Source organism: Puma concolor, chromosome C2 (assembly GCF_028749965.1).
Source record: "Puma concolor isolate L17-30 chromosome C2, mPumCon1.1.hap2, whole genome shotgun sequence".
NCBI classification, from domain to species: Eukaryota; Metazoa; Chordata; class Mammalia; order Carnivora; family Felidae; genus Puma; species Puma concolor.
Window position 1 is genome coordinate 66422574 of NC_141675.1, and position 24312 is coordinate 66446885.

Below are 24312 nucleotides of genomic sequence, written 5' to 3' on the forward strand. Positions count from 1 at the left end.
ATAACTTTCTGGACTGAAAGCAAACTGAGTCTATATACCACTGTACTGAGTATTTGAAAATACACTGTAATATTTACCTTCAAGCCTAATTTCCTTTGCCAATATTTTCTTTTTTATTTCTGGGAAAGGAAATTTTACCATCACAACAATTAGGGAATAAACGTATACTTACAAAGTTGATTTCACTATTCCTTTAGTGATATTTTCTGCCATTCTCACTCAAGAGAGATTGGCTCTTCTGAGCCAATATTTTCAGAAAATGCTAATACTTTACATATGTGTCATGTTAAGATCTCCTTCCCAATCTACAGATGAGCAGATGCATTTGGGCAAATTTCACAAGGTTTTTATTTGCATTTGACCTTACAGAGAGTTCCAGAATTCATTCCAGTGTCTGACCTGGTTTAAGGCAGCAAACTTGAGCACAGTTAATGTCACAATCTAGAAGATCACATGATTGGCAATGTGAATTGAATTCAACTTCCTACGTTTTATTGATGCCTTCATCACCTATTCATGTGTTTAATGTTTTCTTTTCTATCTCATTTAACACATTTAGTATGATCCCTTACACTGAAATTAGTGAATAGAAGACAGATATTGTACCATAAGAAAAAGAGAAGGCAGGAAGGGTCTAGCAATTACTCTCTAATCACTAATGGCTTCCATGCAACCAAATGTCATGATCAGTTTTTAACCCTAACCCCAAATGTCACTACATATACTGGTGTTTGAACCCGAAGAGGAAAGATATAGCATAGATACCAAAAATAAAGTGAACGCTGAAAAATTACTTACTCATGTGCCAAGCGCTTTACATGCATTATTTTGGATAATCCTCACAACATTCATACAAAGTAGGTACTGTTATTATCTCCATTTTGCAGAGGTGGAATTTGAGGTTTAGGGAGATTAAGTAACATGAACCAGGCAATAACAAATTAAGTGCAGATCCAGGATTCAAACTCAGGCAATTTGTTACCAGAGTCCCAACTCTTAACTACATACCAACAAAAGAAGAAAAACATAAGAGAAACAAAACTTCTTGCTTTCATTCTTTTTTTTTTTTTTTCTTTCATCAAATGGTATAGGATAGGTTTATTTTCCTCAGGGGGTTTGATGGGGAAAGTGGGAAAAATGGGCAAGAAGAGTGTGGCTCATTTGCCTGTATTTACAGATTGTGATAAATGCTGTTTGTAAGGTAATTCTATTTTGTTAAAATTCTTGGGCTTTTTGTAAGACTAACTAATAAAAATGAGATAGTAGTGCCCAGTTGATAAAGTACAGCTGTGAAAAGAATAATGAAAAAACACAATAGAACCTATTTAAAATTAATCTCATACTATAAATACCAAATATTAGAAATAAAAAAAAACATTCAGTCATTATTACCATTAGGGTTCTAATATTAACATCATCTGATGCATTTAGGAAGTGGTCCCAGAGCCTTGAGTTAAAAGAAAGTATACAAAACTTCATCTCTGTAAAGAACAATAGATAGCTTTATCACATTATCCTTATTTCTCTTTTAAAAGTTTGATTTTGCAGTTTTGATAACGATGTCCTCTATCAGTCTACCTCAATTGTGTAGTCTCGTGAAAGCTGAAAGGATTCACTTATGTACTTTTACTGGTATTGGAATAGATCGTTGTTTCTAATTTTTCCTAGAAAATTCCAGTGAATTTTAGAAATTTCAGAGAATTTTCACAGGATTTAGAATTTAGACAAACTTGGGCAAGGCAGATCTTTCACCGAGAAAATCAGATGCATGTTTTAGTTGAATGAAATTTCACTTTCATGGGAGCAATACTGAGATCTACTATTTGTCAACACATCGTCTAAAAGTTACTTTAAAAGAAAAAAAGAAAAAAATGACAAGATAGACTAAATTCTAAAACTGTCAGAAAAATGTGAAACCAAATTCCTTCTAAGAAGAAGGAAGGATATATTTAAGATGATTTTTTAAAAGATCACATATTCTAGAAACTTAGGTTTCTTATTTAGTGTTATTAATTAATTAATGAGTAATACTTCTGGACAACTGCAATCTAAATGTTGGTTATTTTAAAGTTCCTTTCTTTACTTGGCAGCGAGAAAGAATGAAATCATGCCATTTGCAGTGGATGGAACTAGAAGGTATTATGCTGAGTGAAATAAATCAGTCAGAGAAAGACAGATACTGTATGTTTTCACTCATACGTGGATCTTGAGAAACTTAACAGAAGACCATGGGGGAAGGGAAGGGGAAAAAATAGTTACAGAGAGGAGAGGGGCAAACCATAAGAGACTCTTAAACACAGAGAACAAACTGAGGGCGAATGAGGGGTGGGGGAGAGGGGAAAGTGGGTGATGGGCATTGAGGAGGGCACCTGTTGGGAGGAGTAATGGGTGTTGTATGTAGGCGATGAACCACGGGAACCTACCCCAAAACCAAGAGCACACTTTACACACTGTATGTTAGTCAATTTGACAATAAATTATATTTACAAACACAAAAAAGTTCCTTTCTTTTATCTAAATTTTACAGATGAAAACATACTCATTAAATCTCATTAAAACACGAGTTTGAGAAATTTGAGGCAAGCACTTAATAAGACAAAAACACCACTTTTCTACACTGAGTGTCACAATTTCTTCTAGCGATTTCCCACTGGTGGATTTATTTGTTTGAATTATGACACATTGCAATTGATTAATTTAATGCTTCTGTTGTCAGGGCCCTGTCCCACAATTCACTTTCATTCAAAAATTCACACAGAGAAGCTGATCAGAGGTGGGTAAACGATGTGGTATAGTGAGTCACACCCGTCACAAAAGCCAACACGGGTTAGCTATGATGAATTTTTAAATATCACCTATCCAGTGGCAGAAGATGTGGGAGCAGCCGGGGGGGGGGGGGGGGGGGCAGAGGCCCAAGGCAGTGGCATTTATCTACACTATTCCCACAAATGGGGCTACAACAGACGCTACAATTCGGAGCTTACTCTGCCTCTGGCTGGTGGAAACAAAATGAGGGGGAATTTGGTAGCAAGAGCTCTACCACAGGGACGAAAACTGAAGAGGCACGCCAGGAGGCTCTTGCCTCTAACTCTGCGCGTTCAGTTACCAAGACGAAAACGCCTGGAAGGGAGCACAATGACGCCGAGAACACAGAAACTCCTCGAGTCCAAGGCCTCGCGGCTCGGCGGCCGGGCCCGTTCACTCACACGCTCCTCCGAGTGGTTCGGTGAACGTCACACGTGACGCCCGGAGCCCTTAACCCCTCCTGCCGCCTTCCGCGCTGCGGGCGGAGGAGGCTAGGTCTCTGCGGGAGGAGGAAGGGGGGAGGGCGGAACTTGTAAAGGGAGGGACCACCACTAGCATAACGTTAGCTACCGCCGGACCCGCACCCCCGAAAGCCCACCCCACTGCGATCGCTGCTCGGGCCCGGGGGGGAGGGAGGGGACGCGTAGGGGAGGGGATGCTGAGCAATAAACCGGGAGAAGAAGGGGTGGCGGAGGGGGGGAGTCCTGGTTCTGAGGGGCAGGACGGGGTCTGAAAGATGGGTCTAGCTTAATTCAGACTCCTGCACCCGGCAACGCCACGGGGGGGGGTGGGTGGGTGGGAGAAGAAGCTGGGTGGGGGGAGGGTTGTGCTGTGTGTGTGTGTGCGCGCGTGTGTGTGCGTGTGTGTGCGCGTGTCTACAGGTAGCAGCGGCGGCGGCGGCGGCGGCGGCGGCGGGGACCGGAGCAGGGGACGATCTGCAGCCACCTCCCCGCCTGTGATTTTCGGAGGCGATTGCTCACTTAGCTGGCGGATCTTTACCCTCAGGAGATCTTCTCATCCTCTCCATTTCCACGCGTCTTAGGCGTCTTCCAGTTGCAAGTGTGTGTTTTGGGTATTTTATTAAATTTTTTTCTTCTCCCTGTAAATCTTCTCGGGAATTCTGCGTATTGAAGCAGGTGGCTCCTGATAAATCTTTGGATATATTTGGCTTGCCAAGTTTTTCTCTTCCCGGTCCCCTCCCTCTCCAGAGGCATCTGTGGTGCTTTTCTTTTTGGATTTATATGCAGAAAACGTATATATGTTTATATACCGACCGCATAATATGTAAATACATATATGCGTGCCCAAGCGCTTGGTTTTCGTCTCTCTTCCCGACAAAGCGGAATGTTTCGGAGCCGATGGATAACGAGAACAGTATTAACATTCTTTTGAGCCTGTTTTTAAAAAAGGGGAGGGAGCGTGAAGAATTGTTTAACATTCGGCCATCGTTTGGCTGCACACTAAGCATCACGAAGTATTTATGGTTGCAGATCAGGTGCAAACGGGGCTTAGAGAGAAAGGTAAGGGAGCTTCCTGCGTCCGCCGACCTCAGGCGTTTATCTTAATCCCGGGGATTGCCGAGAACTTCCTACTTCCCTGTCTCTTTCTCCTCTTCCCCACCTTCCACCAACCCTGCCCTGCTCACTCTCTTAGGTACGCTTAACCCTTTTTCAGTTCCGATGGATTGGGGAGAGGGGGTGCTGAAGGTTTAATCGTCTGTTAGAGTTTAAATGCTTCTCTCTCTCTTTTCCCAGCCGAGTAACCGAGTTTCCCAATCCCCCTTTAGCTGTTTCAGGAAACCCATTTTGTCTTTTTGAAAAAGAACGCTACCTAGATAGCTGTTTTAAGCATCTCATGGTGCCAACCCCTCACCTCTTTCCTCTGACGAAAATAAAAGCAATAAAAAAAATAATGAACTTTAATGAACTGGGTGGTTTCTTTAGCACTGGGGTTCATGGAACCTCCCAAACGCTTATTTTCATTTAAAAACAAACCCATACCTCAGGGGGAGTCCACAGTGGAGGAAATTCAGCTTCCGTTTTTACATTAAGCCAATTCATTTTACTTGGAGGGTCATTTACCAGAGTTGAGCGAGATGGAGCGGAGTCTAGTGTAGGAAAAACTACACGATACTAAATTCCTTTTTCAGATCCACCCTTGACACCATGACCAGTCCCTGTTTAACTCCCTGCCCAGGGGACGCATTTTCAGACTCGACCTCTGGGGAGAGGTGGAAACTTGCCCTTATGTGTTTCTTCTCTCCCTTCAGCCTCCTTCCCCCTCCGCTCACCCTCGCTCGCCCCGGCAGTTTGCAAATTGCCCGTTTTGCCCACCCCAGTCAGTGGGTGTTTTCTGCTCTTCTCCTCTCCTGCCCCCCTCTGTCCTCTCTTCATTGGCGCTTTCGGAGCAGATGCATCTTGGCTCTTCTTGGGCTCACTCTCCCGCCTCTGCCCGCCCCGCCACCCCCAGCCCCCGCCCCGGCCCCCGCGCTCCCCACCTGCCCCAGCTCTCCTCGCTCCTCCTCCCCGCCTCCCCGCGGCGCCTTGACCCTTCAATCCCGAGTCCCGGCCGGCGGGTGGGGGGGCGTCGTGTCGTGCGCCGACGACCCGGCGGCCGACGCCGCGCGGAGCTGGTGTGAGGAGACACCGCAGGAAAGGCGAGCCGTAGTCGGCGGACGCGAGGCCGGGAGAGCCCGTCCGAGCCGGAGGGAGCCGAGAAAAGGGAGAGGGCGAGTGTGAGGCGCGCACGCTTCCCGAGCTCGTGCGGACGAGTGCAGTCGCCTCCAACGCCTTAGAGCGGCGCCCCAGTCACTGCAGCTTTTCAGCCTAGAGCTGTGCCCAGGGACCACAGAGACCAAGAGCCAGGAAATCGGCCGAGAGGTACTAAAGAAATAAGGAAAAAAATACGAAAGAGCGGGGAGGGTTTGCTGGCGAGATACGGAGGCTGAACAGATGGAGGAACAATGCCGCCTCCAAAAGAAATCCCTCGCCCAGAAGCCCTGGCGGAGGGCGGCGGAGCTGCCTTCAGCCCCCTGCTCTCCCCAGGCCTCGGGCTAGTTCAGGGGGTGGTTCCGCCTCTTAGTTTGACAGGGATAAGAAAGTTGCTCTTCCCCGCATTTCCTGAGAAGAGCTTTTCGGATCTGCGTGGTGCAAGTCAAGATGTCACTCCCTAGATCCCCCCGCGACGAGCAGCTAATAGATTATGCATATTGGGCAATAAAGTCCCCCAGGAAGACAAGGTAGTCCAAACATTTCAAACGTTCTCCCCTGGCTCCTGACCGTCCAGCACAGTGCTTTGTGAGTAGAAATGAAAAACCACCTGCAGTGAATTTAAAATTATTTTAGGTTGAGATTTTGAGTTGGGAATAATTTATTCCAGAGGAGGTTGTTAGCGTGTTATAGAGATGAGGGAAATCATGTGTCTGACATTCGATTCATTTGTGATTATTCTAAATTATGGGCAGTCGGCCTCCACAAAGGTATTATACTATTTCTTTTTCATTTCCAGGGCCATAGTGATACATGTAGGATTTAGGAAACATGAATTCAAATGGCAAACCCTGTATCTGTTACTCTGCATTTTATAGGTACTTAATATTCTCATTTTTCTTTTTCTTATAGTGAAACTACAGTAGACTGTTTTCGCTTAAATAAATTCTTATGCTGTGTATGAAAATTACAGGGTCCTAATGCATTTCTCCAAAATTAATTTTGCTTAATTACAAATAAGAACATAGATATAAAAATATCACTAAGGAAAGGTGTGGGTACGTGTGTTTGAGTGTAAAAGCTATAAAATGTCTCGGCATTTCAATCAGCCATTGCAACCTAGCAGAACACCAGCTTTTTAAATGAGCTCAGAAGCAATGGCCATGCACACATTTAAGATATTAAATGTTAAGTACAAAAACATTAAGTTTACTGTGCCCTTGGCAGAGAATGAATTTAAGGCTACCTGCACTGCTGAGTGATTGAATGATTTACAGAGAAAGTGGAAGTTAATCATTACTCAGGCCTTCTGATTACATGGTTTGATTAAAATAAGTAACTGTTTTCTGTAAGCCTGCTATTCTACAGTTAGTCTTTCCAATCCTCTTAACATAAGCAGAAATTGAAGGAGTCAATCTTTTAGCAGACTATCCTAGAGTTCCTGCATCGTGGGGGTAAAGAAAAGCCTTCTTCAGTTCCCCTTCTTTTCACAGTCTCCCTTCCTTCACCCCCAGAGTACTTTCTGTCAGTCTTATCTCTATTCCCATGGTGTCATTTCATTTGTGAAAATTTTCTTATGTGTCTAGGTATAACATTTTCAAAATAAAAATGTGTCACTTGTTTTGAAATTGACATTGGAATATACACTCATGGAAGGTAGGCAGAGAACTCCATTTGCTGCACATAGAGTGCATGAAGGCTTGGTGATTCTTTGCAGGGCTGAGTGAGTTCCCTGACTTCCTAAAGCCTCTTCCAACTCTGAACTTTTCATATTTTTTTCCACTTTTATTATTTTCACATGGCTATCCAGTGACAGGATCTACATCTTCCTTCAAATTTCCTTAAATTAGTTAGGATTTTTTAAAATAGGATAATTAAATAGCTGTAACTAGAGACTACAGATACAAATCTAAGCTCTCTGAGTTAAAAAATTTTTTTTTGTTTCCATATAAGTTTTAATGTTATTGACAGCTTTGGGATAATATTAATACAGATTTAGGTATGCTTGACAAATGCCTCTCTGGGTTGCCATGTGTTGAAACAAATAATTTTGAGTATTTTTAGCAAAGCATAGTAATCCTTTTTTAAAATTTTTATACAAAGGAATTACTTTATGAATTACCTAACATGCCAGTTTGTAGTTTTTGTAAGCAAAACACAACTGGAATTAACAGTAAGATTTGAAACCACAGCAGTTCAACAGTACACTTTTGCCACATTTTAAAGTATTTTGAAGTGAAGTTTGAAGCCAGAGTGTAAGTAGGAAGATATGATTCCTCAGTTATATTTTCATTATTTGTAAATGGAATCACCCAAGTTCAGTTCATCAAACTTATTTTTTTTCCTAGAATGCAGGTCTGGTCTTGCAGATCTCTTGTTAACAATGGCCAATGTTCCTTATAGCATGGATGCTAATGTCCAGAATGCAGATGGCTTTTAATTCTTTGCACAATTTACTCCCCAACTTTACTTTTTAGGTTAAAATACCTTCCACCTAGAACTCCTCCCCACTTTCCTCTTTCCATTCACAAGACTGTAACTTGTTACATTCCCCAATACCACCCCATTTTATGCCTCTGTACCTGACTTATACTAATATTTCTCCATGGACTACTTTCCCACATCCCCTACCTGCCACACACACACACACACACACACACACACACACACACACCCCAAATGTAGGATAGGAGAACATTTTGTTTCCTTAGAGTGGCCTTTCCTCCACCATCCTGCTTCATTCCTGGATTCCGACATGAGCTCCCACAACACGTTTTTTATACCAGGAGTAGCCTGCCTTTTACACTTCCTGATGTTTGGTTTCCTCAGTTGATAGCAAGTTCCCATAGGTGAAAAACCATACTTGATTTATCATTTTATTCAGAATGCTTAGACCCATGTATGAACATGAAATAAATAATTTGAAATTGATTGAAATTGTATTGATTGATTGAAAAATGATTGAAATGATTGAAAACTGTATTCTTTAGAAATCCATTTGGCTATGAGGTAACAGAAAACTTGGCTAGCAGCAAATAAGGGTTTCTTTATTTCATATAATAAAAACTCAAGAAGACAGTTGTTTAAACATTTGGTGAAAGAATTAGACTTCTTTTATAATCTTGGTATTTTTCTTCTCATGGTCATAAGATTGCTGCTGGGCTTCTGGCATCATGTCTGCTTTCTAGGCCCAAAGAAAGATAACGAGAATACTCTAGGATTTTTCAACTGGCACTATTGTCATTTTGGGCCAGATAAACCTTTGTCTTCATTGGGGGGAAATTAGGATGTTTAGCAGTGTCTCTGGCTTCTACTCACTGGATGCCAGTGGCACATCCTACCCATCCAGTTTTGACAACCAAGAGTTATTTCAGACATTGCCAAATGCCCTTAGAGGTAGAATTGTCCTGGATTGGCAATGATTGCCCAAAGTCAGAGGAAGGTAATTCCCGGTTACTACTTCCTCTTTTTCTTTGCATTGTAGTGGTGGTGAGGATCTATTTGGTTTTTGCTTAATAAATGGTAGTGGACTCTTTATGTGATTGCTTAAGAAAGGAGGGAAGGAGGGACAAAGGGAGAGAGGGAGGAAGGAAGGAAGGAAAGAAAAAAAAGAAAAAAAGAAAAGGAAATGAAAGGAAAGAAAAGAAAAGAGGAAAAAGGGGGAGAAGAAAAGGCCAAATGAAACTTCTCCTTGGGCAGTTTGTCTCTTTTTTTGTGATGCGGACATTCTTCCTGTTGACTTCCATTCTCATATCACTGCCAGAACTGTGTCAAATGGCTACTTCTAGGTACATGAGAGGTCAGAAACAATATTTTTAGTGTGGCATACCAGTACCTCAGAGAAAATCAGAATCTGAAAAAAGAAAGGGAAATGGATTTGTAGTTGGAAACTAGAAGTGTTTACCACTATGACAGGATAAATGAATATGGAAAATTCATCTAAATATTTTAAAAGGAGAAAAGTAAAAAAAGGAAAGCAAACAATAATAAAAGAGGATAGATAAAATTTTTCACATGCTAAATATTTAACAAAATGACTTGGATAATACTGTGTTTTCTCCCTCTAGATGCTAATTTAGTTGGAAAATAAGTGGGCAGAATGGAGGCATTTTGCTCTTCCTAACATTGTGTGTGTGTGTGTGTGTGTGTGAGTGACAGCACTCCATCCCCTTCAATCTACTGAAGAAAGCAGTAAAGTTTGTTATTCATATTTATAAATTAGTGGTCAATAGTGAGAAATGTTGTCAGAGAAGATGAAAATGCAGATCTAGTGTTTTAATACAACTTTCTAATGCTTGTATTTGGAAAGCACATGCTAGTGATGGCATTAGATAAAATAATGGTTTCTTGTACAGCTATGTTAGCATGGGCTATAGTAGCTTTAAATTAGATTGCTCAGTTGTTTACCTCACTGTGGTAAAGAAGTACTATTGGATATCATTATAGGGGAGAATTCTACCTTACAAAGATATATCAACATTGCTGTGATGGGCCAGTAATCTTGTCTGATTGATTACAATTTTTTTTTCTGCTTCTTACCCTTGTTGTTCATTCTTTATGAGTCTTTTGAATGCCAACTTTTGCTCAATTTTATGTAGAATATAGAAATATAAAATATGGTGTCTATTAAGAAACTTTTGCCTTCAAGTAACAGAATAAAGTAAACCGATTAAAGGCTTTAACAGTGAAGACATCTCACAAAACAAAGATTCTGGAGGTATACTGGTCCAGCTAACTCAGAAGTTCAAGGATGTCAGGGCTCTAGGATAAACTTTGCTGTTATTCTCTTGGCTCTCCATCTTGGGAAGAAGAAAAACAATATGGCTATCACAGAGCCAAACAGTCCTACTCAAAGCAAAGAGTTGCAGTCTTATGGAAATGAGAATATGCTTGATTGACTAAAACTATGACACATCCTACTCCTAAAATGATCACTGGCAAAGAGATAATGCATTGTGCATGATTGATTTTGGTTAATCATGGTCCTTCCCCTAGGGCTGAGGGGAGGTCTCCTTTCCCTGTGGACATGGCAAGGTCGTACTTAAAATCAGAGCTTTTGTTAACTGGGAGGAAGGAGGCAATAGCTGTAATCTTGGGTACCTAATAGGGTATTCCATAAACGTCATGCTCTGTCTTCCTCAAACTTCTTATAATATGGAATGACTATATTGGAAAACACACACACGCATTAACCAGTCTTTGAATCCATGAACATAAACTGAATACATGTCAGGCTGCCTGCTTCTGATGTAGAATGATTCTTTCATGATGCTCCAGAGATTTAAAAAAATACTACCTGGAGAATCAGAAAATGTAGGAATGGGCCCTGGATAGAAGAATTACAAACACTAAATTATGGTACATTACATGTCTAAATACAAAACCGTATCTTTTCAACTTATGCCTTCATTATATAATATAGCCGTAGTTAAATCAAAGCATTTCCTCTTCTACTAAATAGATTATCTGTGTTTGTCACATGATATTATAATCATAATTCAGGAATAATGAGAGAAATAACTGAATCCTTTGCCAATTATTCTCATGATGAAGGACTTGATATTAGTTATGCCCAAATTAAAACTACCCTGCTGCTTTTGATAACTGTTTACTTGGAGGGCCTAGGGGAGGGTTTTCAGTCTACATGCCAGGGAGTATCTCTCTCAATGAACATTATGAGTCTTTTTTTTTAAAAACAAAGAAAGCTTTATTTTCATTCTTTTGTCTGACTTCATGGAAGGATAGAGTCAATTTTGTGTTCAGTTGAAAAGGGGTTCTTAACCATCTCCTTCTACCCTGCTTTATTATTTGAATCTATTTTTTTAACTTAAACTTTGCTCTAAGATTTTATTGTATTTTGGCTTTTTATCATAAATAATTTGTGATTCAAATTTTTTCTGAAAGAGGAAGAATATATGTATATGTGCATGTACAAACAAGTGCTGTCATATATCACTCAGTAAGTGTCTTCTCCTGAATGAATACATGTTCAGAAATTAGACAGTATTGTGTGCAATAAACTGCTGAATTATGCTTCCATTAGCATGTGCAATAGGATTTCAGGGAAAGGAGATACCAGCAGTGCTTGAATCATTTTGATAAACATTGTAGTTTACAGCTTGATGGTAAACTAAGGCAGGGTAGGTGGAGAAAGTGTAAAAAACTTGAACTCATCATACGTATTTTGCTCTGTGGTCATATAGAAATGGGTTTTCAACTTTTCTTTCCTCTGTAGCATAAGAATTTCTACGATCTCATTCCTATCTAATAACTTTCTCCCTAATAAAAATGGTCAAATAAGCTTTAACACCAAAGCCACCATGTAAAAGAACCATGAGCAAGAAAAGAATGGATTTGATCTCTCTGTCTTTGTTTTAACACAAATGTTGTGATGGCCATTGGCTATCTATCTCCTGAGTTAACTATCAGCATTTTAGAATGAATGCATTTTCAGCATCTCATCTTTCCATTGCCAGTGCTCTATTTTTGGGCTCCATGCCTGAAGCCGTTTGTGCCACAGCAACCACCTCTGACCTGGGCTGCTCACCTCCAGGTGAACTATTATTTGAATCAAACTTAAAATCATAATTAGTAACTCCATCTGTGTTTACGGGCAGAAACAGATGCTTCTCCTTTTTGTTTTAATAGAAGGTATGTTTAAAAATGGAACCATAGTGAAATTTTGTTCTAAACAGATCCACATTTTAGTGGGCACTCTTGTATCAAATGAAAACCACCAAGAGAACATGTTTTCTAAGCATCTGACATTCTCTTGTCTAGACCCAGGCAGTATCTCATACTTTGACAAATCCCCTGTGAAATAATTATGGTGCACAGAATTGACCTCAGATATTGCAAGTTCCTAAAGCTTCTCTCAGGGAATAAAATGGTTAATTATATAATGAATATACTATGTTTCATCAAAACTGAGGAACACCTGATTACAGGACACATTATTTTAAGTACACCTTTGAAAGAAGAAACATCTCAAATCATTACACAATTCTTTCCTACCACTTAGAATTTTTATTTTATACTTTTATAAGAGCAACCTAAATTAAACAGATGTATAGTTTTATACTATATCAGTCTTGTAAATATATAAGAAGCATAATATTAATAAATACATTGGTTTAAGAATTAAAGAAAATTTGTTCTATTTAGATCCTCACTCTTCTGAATCTTTTTTTTTCTTTTGACTCAGAGGTATCCATATCCATGTTTTTTCTGATGATAGTCTCTGTGTTTGGTGGTATGCTATTTCTGAAGAGTGCTCCATGATTATCTTCAACATTTCATTCCAAGCAGCTGATACCTTCTGAAAAGTTTGATGCTGGTGTTCTGTTGATCCTACTAGAAGGTGACAACTGAGAATTTTCAGATGACAACCAGATCTCATACTTATTTCTTAAATTGTCTTGAAATGTCAGAAGTCGTGGCTGTCTGTTTATGGCAAGAGGAACACAACCAATTTTTACACACAAAGCCAATGACACCTGTGCCTCCACTACTGCTTGGCTATAGGAATTCTAAAATGCATCCTGATTTCAAAGATGTTAAAGGTTACAAAAAATGTGTCAGAATCAATGAAATGTGGCAACTTTAATGCTACATCTGTCCTCATTTTTTAAGGGAGCTAATGCAGTAATGATTATTAATTAACCAACTAATTAATCTCTAAGCATTTGGATATGAGAGATTACTACATAATTCTTAGACAGAATGATTGAATCTAATTCTATCCCCTTTTATTCTCTACTTATCCTCCCAGCTTGTATTATATAAAACAGAGCTAGTCTTCCAAAGAGAGAATGGTAGGATGAAGAAAAGCACAGACTAGGAATCAAGAAACCTATGTTTGTAGAGTGGACTCTTACTAACTGTCACTTCCTATAATTCATGTAAGCTCTCTGGGCCTCAGTTTCCATGTTTAAAATGTACAGCTAGACTAATTGAAATTAATGTGTCTTTTGGCTCTCATAACTGTTTGGGGTAAAGACAATCAGTAATAAAGAATGTTTATAATAATAATATATGATTAAGCTGGTATTATATAAACATGTAATGATAAGTGTTCCTTTAAACTAGTAAGTTTAATATATATAATAGATATTATATAGCCTTAAGATTTATTGTATAGCTTTAAGATTTTACAGTTTCTGGAGGTTTACATATATCTTGTTTGCTCTCTAAAACAACTATAAGCAATACAGAAGTTTCAACAGAACAGTTAGGATTTAGGACCCTTCTCCTCAAATATACTGGATGAAAAAGATTACTGAATATACCAAAGGCAAATAAAGAGTGAAAAAGTGGGAAGAGGCAAGGAGAAAATGCATTTTATACCAAGAACAAAGAAAACTTACACAAGGAATTAACTATCACTATATATAAATATTCCGCTTAAAAAGAAAGTCATCGGAGGGCGCCTGGGCGTCTCAGTTGGCTAAGCATCTGACTTCAGCCCAGGTCATGATCTCACAACTCCTGAGTTCAAGCCCTGCATCAGGCTCTGGACTGACGACTCAGAGCCTGGAGCCTACTTGGAATTCTGTGTCTCCCTCTCTCTCTGCCCCTCCACAGCTCATGCTCTGTCTCTCTCTCCCTCTCAAAAATAAATAAACATTAAAAAAAAAAAAGAGAGAGAAAGAGTCATCAGTAAAAAGCAAGAGGAAATTGGCAGGTAAAAATGAATTTTACTTTTTTTTTTTGTTTTATCATTACTCAACTGCATACCACTGATTAAAAAAATATGAATAAAAGAAAGAGTAGTCTTGGGTTGGATCAGTCAGATGCTACTATTTGTGGAAATATCTTGACAGTTCTTACTGTGCAATTGCACAGGCGACAGTGTTTGTTCTCTGTATTGTATTTGAAAATTGCCACTGCTCCTAAGTGGTCAGAAAGCTGGGTACTTACTTTCTGATGACTAACAAGCTCTGCAGAGGTATGCCACTCTCCTTTCTCTCATTGTAGTATAGTCACCACAAAGAAAACACTGTGGCCTCTCACCTATCTTTTTGGCCATAAAAGTAAGTTGATTTCTAGAGCATGAAGAAAACCCTTTCTTTTGACGAGATATTCTTTTTTTTTTTTTTTTTTTTTCAACGTTTATTTATTTTTGGGACAGAAAGAGACAGAGCATGAACGGGGGAGGGGCAGAGAGAGAGGGAGACACAGAATCGGAAACAGGCTCCAGGCTCCGAGCCATCAGCCCAGAGCCCGACCCGGGGCTCGAACTCGCGGACCGCGAGATCGTGACCTGGCTGAAGTCGGACGCTTAACCGACTGCGCCACCCAGGCGCCCCTTGACGAGATATTCTTGAAGCTCCCATTTCATACAAGTCAAGTACAGAATACATAATATTGCTGCAAAGAAGTAGATTTTTATTGAATTTAATTAATTAAATTATTTTAATCCTCTATTTAGGTTACTTGGTCTATTAGAAAAATATCTGTGATAACTAATACTAGTGTTTAAGATTAAAATGTTTAATGGTTTAGAGTTTTAGATCATTAATTAGGGTATTGAGGTTATATTCCCATTGCAATAAATATTTTTTGACTAAAGGGGAAAATCCTTGTTTTTGACCCCAGATAATATGAAAAATATGATGTTAAAAGGGATAATTCCTTTTTAAAATTTAAAAATAAATATCCAATGGTATTTCCATCTGAGAAGCTGAAAGGGCCATAATGTTTTTTTTAGACAAGTGTAGGCCAGCCTCCTCAGTTTGCAAGTGACAAAGCAGGCCAAAATATATAATGTTTTGCTGGATTTATACAACGATTGAACTTGGACCAAAACATCCCAGTCTTCATGTAATACTTTCATGCATCAATTTTATGTACAAGACAGCAATACATACATGTGTCATATATGTACATATATGTGTATGTATATATATATGATTATAGAATTATTAGTTTGTAAATACAGGGAGATAATTGACAGAAGTTATAAAGAAGGGTGTTTTACTTTTAGGAAGGTTTTGTGAAAAAGGAGATTGAGATATGAACAAATGGAGAAAAGGGAGCAAAGCACTGCTTGAAGAAAAGCAAAAAAATTAAGAATAGGACATGTAGCAGAGGTAATTGGTCGTTCTACGCTTTTTCAAAAGTAAAGTAAGTAAATAAATAAGACAACCCACATTAAGAAGTACTATTGTAGAAGAGAAAGAAAGGTGCTTATTGAAAAGGTACATCTCATTCTGTGTTCAGTAGTTTGGCTTAGGACCTCTGCAAATCAGAAATGTCAATTATGTATTTCCCCTGAGATAATAGTTTCCTCAGGAAAACTGGTTCATATTACTCACATCAGAAGAAACTAGAAAGCAAATTAAATTATTTAAAATGGAAAATATAACTTTCTGAGTATATGTCAAGTAATATAACTGGTTAATGCTAAATAAATTTGAATATGTAAGTGATGAATCACTAATTTTACTCCTGAAGCCAATATTACACTATATGTTAACTAACTAGAACTTAAATAAAAATTTGAAAAAGAAGAAAAAAAAAAGTACTAAATCAATTTGAGATCATTGGTTGTCACCAAACAAGATTCTTCTTATCCTAACTTGCCCAGATACTGTTTTCTAACCTGGGCAGCCTCTCCCCAGAAACTACTAGAGACATTGTGCACCCAAAACATCTTTCCCATGCTCCCATTCAATATAATACTCTAGTCAGTCCCTTCAGAACTTCTGATTACAGGACACTTATAATCAAAATGTCCCATTTGCTTAAGGGAGAGAGGTTCTAGTTGGTGCTAATCTGTCTATTAACACCCAGAGATCATCCTCATCATTACTTAAAGGATTATAATATTACCAAGACCTAAGAAGTGCAATTTCAAGTGAGATATATTCCTCTGTTTCTACTAAATTGTACATGAAATCAACATGTCCCTCCCGACTCTCCTTCAATCCACTTTTTGTAAAAACAGCTCATTTTAGGAATCAGTGCTTAGAATAACCAGCAGCTGGAGAACAGAGAATGCATCAGAAAAGCATGAGCATGTTTTCTATACAACTCCATAAACACGGTTGTAATTTCTCATGAATTGGTGCATTTTGACTCTGCTAGTCAGAAATACACTGGGAATAGTCCTAGTAGTCAGTGTAGAATGTCGTTCCCTCACTGGTCTTCTCTAAAACTCCAAAGAAGCATGAAACGCCACAGAACTACCTCTCGTGGGGCCCTCTCTCTACCATGCAAACCTGAAAATAACAAAAGAGTGAGGTGATGTTACTACAGGGCAGAGAGAAGTCCCAGTCACTGAAATGGAATAGTCTATCAGGGACATACAGACAGTATAAAGAGCATCGTTTGCAATATCCTTTAAATTTTCTGCTAGACACAAGCTTGCGAAACAGGTATATATATGTATATATAAACATAATATGTTTACATGAATAATAAGTGTTTATGTTTATTTATATGAATACATTTGTCTGAATTCTTTCCTTCCCCATGTGATACTCATCTAAAATGAATGAAATGTAAAATAGGTATTTATGGGGAAGGCCAGGAATATTAGTTTAAACCAGGACCAATTGCCAATGAGATGAACCTTGGTTCATGCCAAGTGTTAACCAGAAGGATGCTTTAGAGCCCCAAAGGGAGGACAGGAGGCAATCCCTGGAGAAGGTGGGAGATTGAGAAACTTCGGTGTGAGAAAAGGACTATAAAATAAACAAGACTGAGGCAAACAAACCTCTGTCTTGCTCTTAGCCCCAAAGGTGATCCTGTTGCTACGATAGTATTAAAATATGTGTTTTTTTGTAGCCTTTAGGTTTTCTTTGATTTTGTTTATGTATCTGTCCAATAGGGTTGATAATGTCAACCTTGTAGGGCTGTTGTGGAATTAAGTGAAATAATGTATTTAGTACCTTTGCTTGGCACATAGACAATGTCTCTGAGTGCTCTTGTTATCATGATAACCCTCCACACGTGTACACAAACACGTTCTCTGCTCACTCAATAATAACCATTTATCCCACACTTTTTGTGTGCCGTGCAGTGCTAGTCACAATGAAGACAGCAAAGACAAGTCAAACCTTGTCTCAAATGTCCTGGGAATACTTGTTTTTTCCCCCCAGAGCTTTTGAAATTCAGATATAGAATGTTCTATATTCCTGGCTTGCCTAATGCAAGGAAGATAGGGCTGTTTTTATTTTATTAACACATGGAAGGAAGGATAAAGCATTTATAAATGGTGAAATTGGCAGCTTTAAAAAAATTCAAGGACTCTATCAGCATTAGGATGTGGAAACATTTGAGTCATAGGCTTGCTAGGGAGTGAGTGTTTAATAGGCGCCTTTGTAAAATCTCCAAACTAAGCTGTATCATTTTCTATACATGCTTAAATCTCTTAATTACAAAGCAACTTTAATTATACATAAAGTATGCCTCTTCAATCATGTTTTAATCACACATGAAAAAATTAAATTTATACCAAAGTTATTTTCTGCTTTTCAATTCTGATTTTTAAACTCTGGCATATTCCAAACCAAAAAATTACATTAAGCTAATGTTTATGCTTGCACATAATCCCACACTTTCAAGGCAACACTTAAAATATTCAGAAGAGCTTCATAAGAGGGAGTAGTTTAATTCTGCTGTTGACTCAGAGCCATTGTTCTTCACAGTTACAGCTCCGTTGGCATAGGCTACATATGGTCACTTGTTTTCTCAGTGTACAGAGTGATAATGCATTAACATTCTGGCTGGTGGTAGAGGATACGCTGTTTTAGAGAAGTACATCAGGGAGGATGTGCTGCCTCTTGGGCAGAAAGGAGGACAAGATCACCATGAAGGAGCCTGCAAATTGCCTTAAGAAAAATCCCTGTGGCTTTAACTGTGGTGACTGACTTGGGAGCCCTGATTTCAAACATTGGCTGTCTTTGGGTAGGACTTAATATTGAAAGAGCAGTCGTCAGAGACAATGATGGATCAGAGCCATGGAAGGAGATGTTGTCATTCAGAAATGCCGTTCTGGAGCCTTTGGTTGCCTCTTGGAAAGGACATTTTATGACCCCATGTTTGCTCTAATCACTGCTATGTAGGTCATAGGTTAAAGTGGAGCTTTGGGCTGGTGACTGATGGCCTCGGAGGTCCATTAGAAGTCTTTAAATGAAATCTTTGAGTATTATTTAAGTAGTTTCTTGGGGACTTTGGCCAGGGTTTAGTGAACATGACTTTTCTTTTACCTTTTGCAGTTTCCTTTGGTTTATATTAAATGAAGAAAAAAGGGCAAGGAAGATATTGTATCTATTCTTTTTATGCTTATTTATTTATTTATTTTGAGACAGAGAGAGAGAGAGAGAGAGAGCGAGTGAGCTCATGCACATGAGCAGGAGAGAGATAGAGAGAGAGGGAGGGAAAGAGAGAATCCCAAGCAGGTTCAGCGCTATCTGCACAGAGCCTGACTCGGGGCTTGATCTAACAAGAACCTTGACCTGAGTCAAAATCAAGAGTTGGAAGCTTAACTGGCTGGGCCACCCAGGCTCTCCTGTGTCTATTCTTATACTGTGAAAGATATCACCTTTCATCTAATTTGATTCCAAGTGGAATTGTATCCCAAGAGACATCTGTAGTTATGCAGGCCATGACTTTACTTACTTTTCCCAGCTAATCTGGTTTATATCTATGGTTGTGAATAAAAAAGAATAAATAAAACAAAACAATAATGAATATTAGTAGCATCACCAGAGGGAGCCACTTACACAGTTTTGTCTCAAGCATCAGCAAAGCTAACTATAAGGGTTGAAATGCAGAAATATTAAGATTTTTATTGTATTTTCTAAAAAGAATGGCAGAAAATTTGATGATATATAAAATCTGCTAGCAGCAATTCCAGATTATGGGACTAGCAGCAACCACTTCATTTCTCCCACTTGAAATATTTGTGAATGGTAATTGCCTGGCTGCAATCCAGAAAGTAAATCATATTTCAAAATGTAAAATTGTATTTGGAGCAAGAGGTATTTTCTCTGATCCTGTCATTGTCCCTCTACAGAATAGTATTAGCAAGTTTGTATGTTTGAAACTTATGCCAGTTTACTGTTTTTGTAATGTAAATTATGCTACCAAAAATAAAAATGAAGAATAAACTCTTTGGATGCACATGCCAGTGCTCAAACACATTCTGCTGCCCCTCTTTGTGACACACATGCACACACACGTGTGCATATTTCCTCTAGTATTTGTTATCAATCAGTAGAAGCAGTGTTGCTGTATGGACATCAGATAAGTGTGTCTTTGGGTCCCCTAGTAGGAAAGAGAAAATTAGTACACCTAAAGAAAAATAGGCACGCGTCTTTATTAGCACACTGACCTTTTTCATAAAGAAACAGTCTATGCAGTCTTGGGGATACTCTCTTAATTACCACTCTGACAGAATATTTCAGGAAAATGTATTGATTCCGACTGTCTGTTCTTGGAAGGGAGATTTCTAGGTCTTTGGTTGTTTTATCTTTAGTAGTTCTAACTCAAATCATAAAAAAAACTGGACAGGCAGAATTGCTGTAGTTCTTTAAACAAAAGCGCTTTATGCTTAATACTCCTCAACCCCCCAGCTCTGATAGAATCAGGTAAATCTCATTATATATAATCACAAGAAAGAATGTTCTATAAAATAAAATGATCTCCACTAGCTCATGTAATGGCACTTCGTTGATCTGATTACAATAAAGTCTGCAGTGCATAATATTGATACAGAATGCTTTCTTAGGTTCCTGTCCTTATAACAGTCATTCTCTTCAGGAAAGTATTTATTGTGGTTTGTGCTACAGATGGAAAGGAGAAAATGAGAGTGAAGATTAGTTGCACTTGACTCTGGCAGTACTTATCTTTCTTTCCTTATAACAGCCTTTCATTCTTTTCCTGCATTGCCACCCAGCCAAACTGCTCCCCTGACAAACTGCCTATATCTAATCTATTTGTGAGGGAAGTGGTGGGTGGTGGGGAGTTAGGGGCATGCAATGTGACTGATCAAAATGTCCTGCCTATGGGACTTCAGGTGTACAAATTTGCCTCGGAGGCAAAGGAGCACATATAGTTTATTTTTCGGTTGTTTTATCTACCTACTTTCTGTGTACTTATTCATCCATCCTTGCATCTGTGTATTTTATTTTAATTTTTAAAATAGTACTTCTTAGTGTAGCAAGAGGTACCATTACTGAGGAAAGAGTCCGCAGGACTAGCACTTCTTCAGGGAGCCTCAGCCCCCAGATGTTCTAGAGAAGTGCTGTGTGAGGACAGTGGGTCAGTTGGGAAGCCCTGTACCTAAAGATATCAGTTGATCTGCCTACCCCATAGGCAAGAAGGTAGAAAAATACCTCTTCTCTCTGGGAAGAAGGTGAGGGAGAAAGCAGTAGTGGCAGTGGTGTGCAAGGCCACCCTCAAAGGCATAGAAAGGTTGGCGTGAGCTTTGCACAAAGAGGGTGCCTCCACATTGCCTCAGTGGCATCTCCATACTTCGATTGCCTTGGGATGTGACATATTCGAACAGAAAGCCCTCAGACAAAAGGGGCATGTAGGGCCTGAAGCGGTCATTCTCATACTGTTGTCTCCAAGCTATGTCTGGCAGCAACATGGTAGCTGTATCACTGGCGTAAGAGAAAGAGGGGTCAATGCCTGAACATTGATTTGAGTGTGACAAAGGAGATAGTATATACTACTTGTCTTAGTCCACTTGGGCTGCCATAACAAAATTACCAAAGAGGGGCAGCTGAAACAGCAATTTTTTTCTCATACTTCTGGAGGCTGTAAGCCCAAGATCAAGTTACCAGCAGATTCTGTGCCTGGGGAGATCCTACTTCCTGGCTCATAGACAGCCATCTTCTTGCTATGTCCTCACATGGCAGAAAGGGAAGGAGACCTCCCTGGGGTCTCTTTTGTAAAGGCACTAATTTAATTCATGAGGGCTCCACCCTCATAACCTAATCACGTTCCAAAGTTTCCACTTCCAAATATCATCACACTGGGGATTAGGTTTCAGCATATGAACTGTGGTGGGGAGCCCACAAACATTCAGTCTGTAGTGGTCCTCTTACCGGTAATACTCGAGAAGCTAGGCAAGGGCAGGGGATAGGGTGAATAGAGGATCCAGTGTCCTACCCAGGAATGATTAAATGGCTATATTTGGATTGGACTAGAGAAAGAGCAATCCCCAGGCAGCTAGGATACCAATAAATTTAAGGGATCAGTGGTCTTTTGTTTGTAATCTTCTCAGAATTAGCAGAGGGTACATGGAGGCTTCAGTTTGCCTCCTCAAAGGAAATCAGGAGTTTTAGATAAGAAATTAGAAGGGCATTGTGTAGCTGTGTAATTTCTCCATGATTAGTTCCATCTTCTCTTTCTTTTCTTGTAATTAAGAGTAAAGCCCTGAAAGGAAAAACACCCTCAACATTTATGTCTTTAGCGGGAGCAAAGAAGGAGAATTTAGGGAGCAACCACTCACGATGAAGTCAGATTTGTTGGAGCAGGACCCTAAGGAGTGGAGTGAGTGATGTTGAAAAGGCTGAAGGTGTAGGCCCTAAAAAGATAAACAGTAAGAAACAGTCTGACATGGGAAGAGATCCTGGGACATAGCAGTGGAGAGGCCCTAAGACCCACATAGAAAAAGCTCTATCAAATAAGTCCATCTGGGACCTCTAAACAAACAAATTGGAATAAGATCTCACAATAAGATCCAGAAGAAGACCAAGGAGGAAAATGCAAAGTGAGCAAAATTTTCCTTGGTCTTTGGCTCAATGTTTATCAAGCAAAGTCAGAACATTTGGAGTATCTTAACCACATTTGTTTTGCAAAATAATTGAGATTAAAGGATGATTTCAAATACTTAGATTTAACAGTCCTCCAAATAATTATAGTAACTCAGTGGTATATGGTTAAATTCTGGGCATTCAAGTAATGCTTTCAGAGAACCTTCTTTGTCGTCTGCAAATCAGGCAAATTTATAGCTCCCTATTATATAGGGATTGCTATTTAAATCTAATAAGATGGCAGGGGTGGGAAGGATGATTATTTCAGGCCATTGACAGGCATTATATCTCTTTCTCTGATCCTTATTTTTTTAGTCCTCAACAAGTAATTTAGCAGTATGAAGACAAATCTTGCTTGTTTCTGGAAGAAGAAGGATGTTAAAGAACTTGATGCAGTGGATAGTGTACATGACTTGAAGTTGGATGATGTACATAAAAGTTCCAACTTTGCCATGTGTTGGTGATTTGGTGAAAAAAAAAAAAAACATTGAGATTCAGCTGCTTAACCCGGCTGAATCTCAATGTTTTTTACCTATAAAATGGGAAAGGCAACGTATCTTTGCCTGTTTCATAGCATAGTTGTAAGGCTAGAATGGGTCACAGTCTGAAAATGCATTTTATATACAATTAAGCTCTATATAAATATAGGATTCTGTTGAATATAACACAGCAGAAGGCACCATCTTATAGGCAGTGGAGGGAATCAGAGCATAGACCTTTTAGGAAGAGGAGTCTACATGTGAATTCCAGCTTTACCATCAAACTATTTAGCCTCTCTATGCCTCAGTTTCCTTATTTATGAAGGAAGATAAGGGTAGGTCTCCCTTTGGTGTACTACAAAGTAATGAAGACTAAAGGAGAGTGTACATAAAGTGCTTGGTATGGAGCCTGACACATGAGAGTCCATAGTAAAATAAAGATTAGCTATTACTAGGTGTGATTATTGTGGTCGACTCTACTGAGTTCATTTATCTTGGAAATAATAAACCAATGAACTTCACAGAAAGGGATCTTCAAGTCCAAGCACTGTATTTCTATATCACATTCACATCAATTTATCTAAGTATATAACTTAAATATCGAAGACTGAAATCTGTGTTAACTTTTTTTCACTTGGGTAATTTGGTGACCCAGAATTTAGCATTGCATTACTGGGATCTATCTGTTATCTATCTAGTTAGTTTTGTGGATTGCTGCATCCTTCAGCACTCACCTGTTGTGTCATATTGTCATCAGAAGGATCAATGAACATCATGTAATGGACAGACCTGTTTGTTCAAGAGGAAGGAATCCTGAGAACACCTCTTTCCCATTCTATGACCCCAACCATATTTATTATAGCCATGAGGACACAAAATCCAGTGGTTCACAGATGGTTTACAAAAGAGAAGGGCAAGAGGTGTTTCTTTTTTCTTTGTCTCTTTTTTTCTACTCTGCCATTATCTGCTTTTTATTTTTCTTTTCTCCTTTTCTTTTCTACCTTGTACTTGGCCCTATCCACATTTTCCCTATCTGTTCTCCTTCTTTATTATTAGCTTAGATAATTTTTTAAAGACCATTATAAATATTATTTATACATTTTGAATACCTACTATTGTTTGCCAATTAGTTTTTTTTCCTTACAGTTGCTTATGACTTGGCAGTTTTGCAAACAAATACTTAGAAGTGTAATGAATGAAAAATTTATTTTTTACCTTTGTCTTTGTTGACCGCTCCTAATTCTCAGCCTCTACCGTTTTTTTCCAAAGCTAATGTACAATAGCTTTGCTATAGCTATAGCTATAGCTATATAGGAATAGCTATAGCTGTAGCTATAGAAAATCCCACTTTACTTCCTGAGGGCACAAGAGCATAAAATAGGTTTATAAAGAGCTCGGGAATTTGGGGATGCAACAAGTTAAGTGATAATTTGACCTTTGGTTGACTTCTGAGGCCCGTTCTTATTTTACTGTTCTTCAGTTGGTAAATGGATATCTGTCGGGTTCCTTGTAAATAGATACTTTTGTCAGGGCATGTGCCCCTGAGCC

The 24312-nt window shown here is 39.0% G+C and overlaps 1 protein-coding gene across 3 annotated transcripts in view; it reads left to right on the plus strand.

Moving 5' to 3' along the window:
- Window positions 1-3714: 3714 nt before the first annotated feature.
- NLGN1 (neuroligin 1) overlaps window positions 3715-24312 on the plus strand; it is an 848745-nt gene continuing 828147 nt past the window's right edge. The window contains exon 1 of one of the 3 annotated variants that reach the window (XM_086674737.1): window positions 3715-3864. The gene's annotated coding sequence lies outside the window, so the exon portion shown is untranslated. Of the gene's footprint in view, window positions 3865-3893; window positions 4326-5338; window positions 5685-24312 lie in introns of those variants that run through there. The other 2 variants (XM_086674736.1, XM_086674735.1) reach the window with 2 other exon arrangements.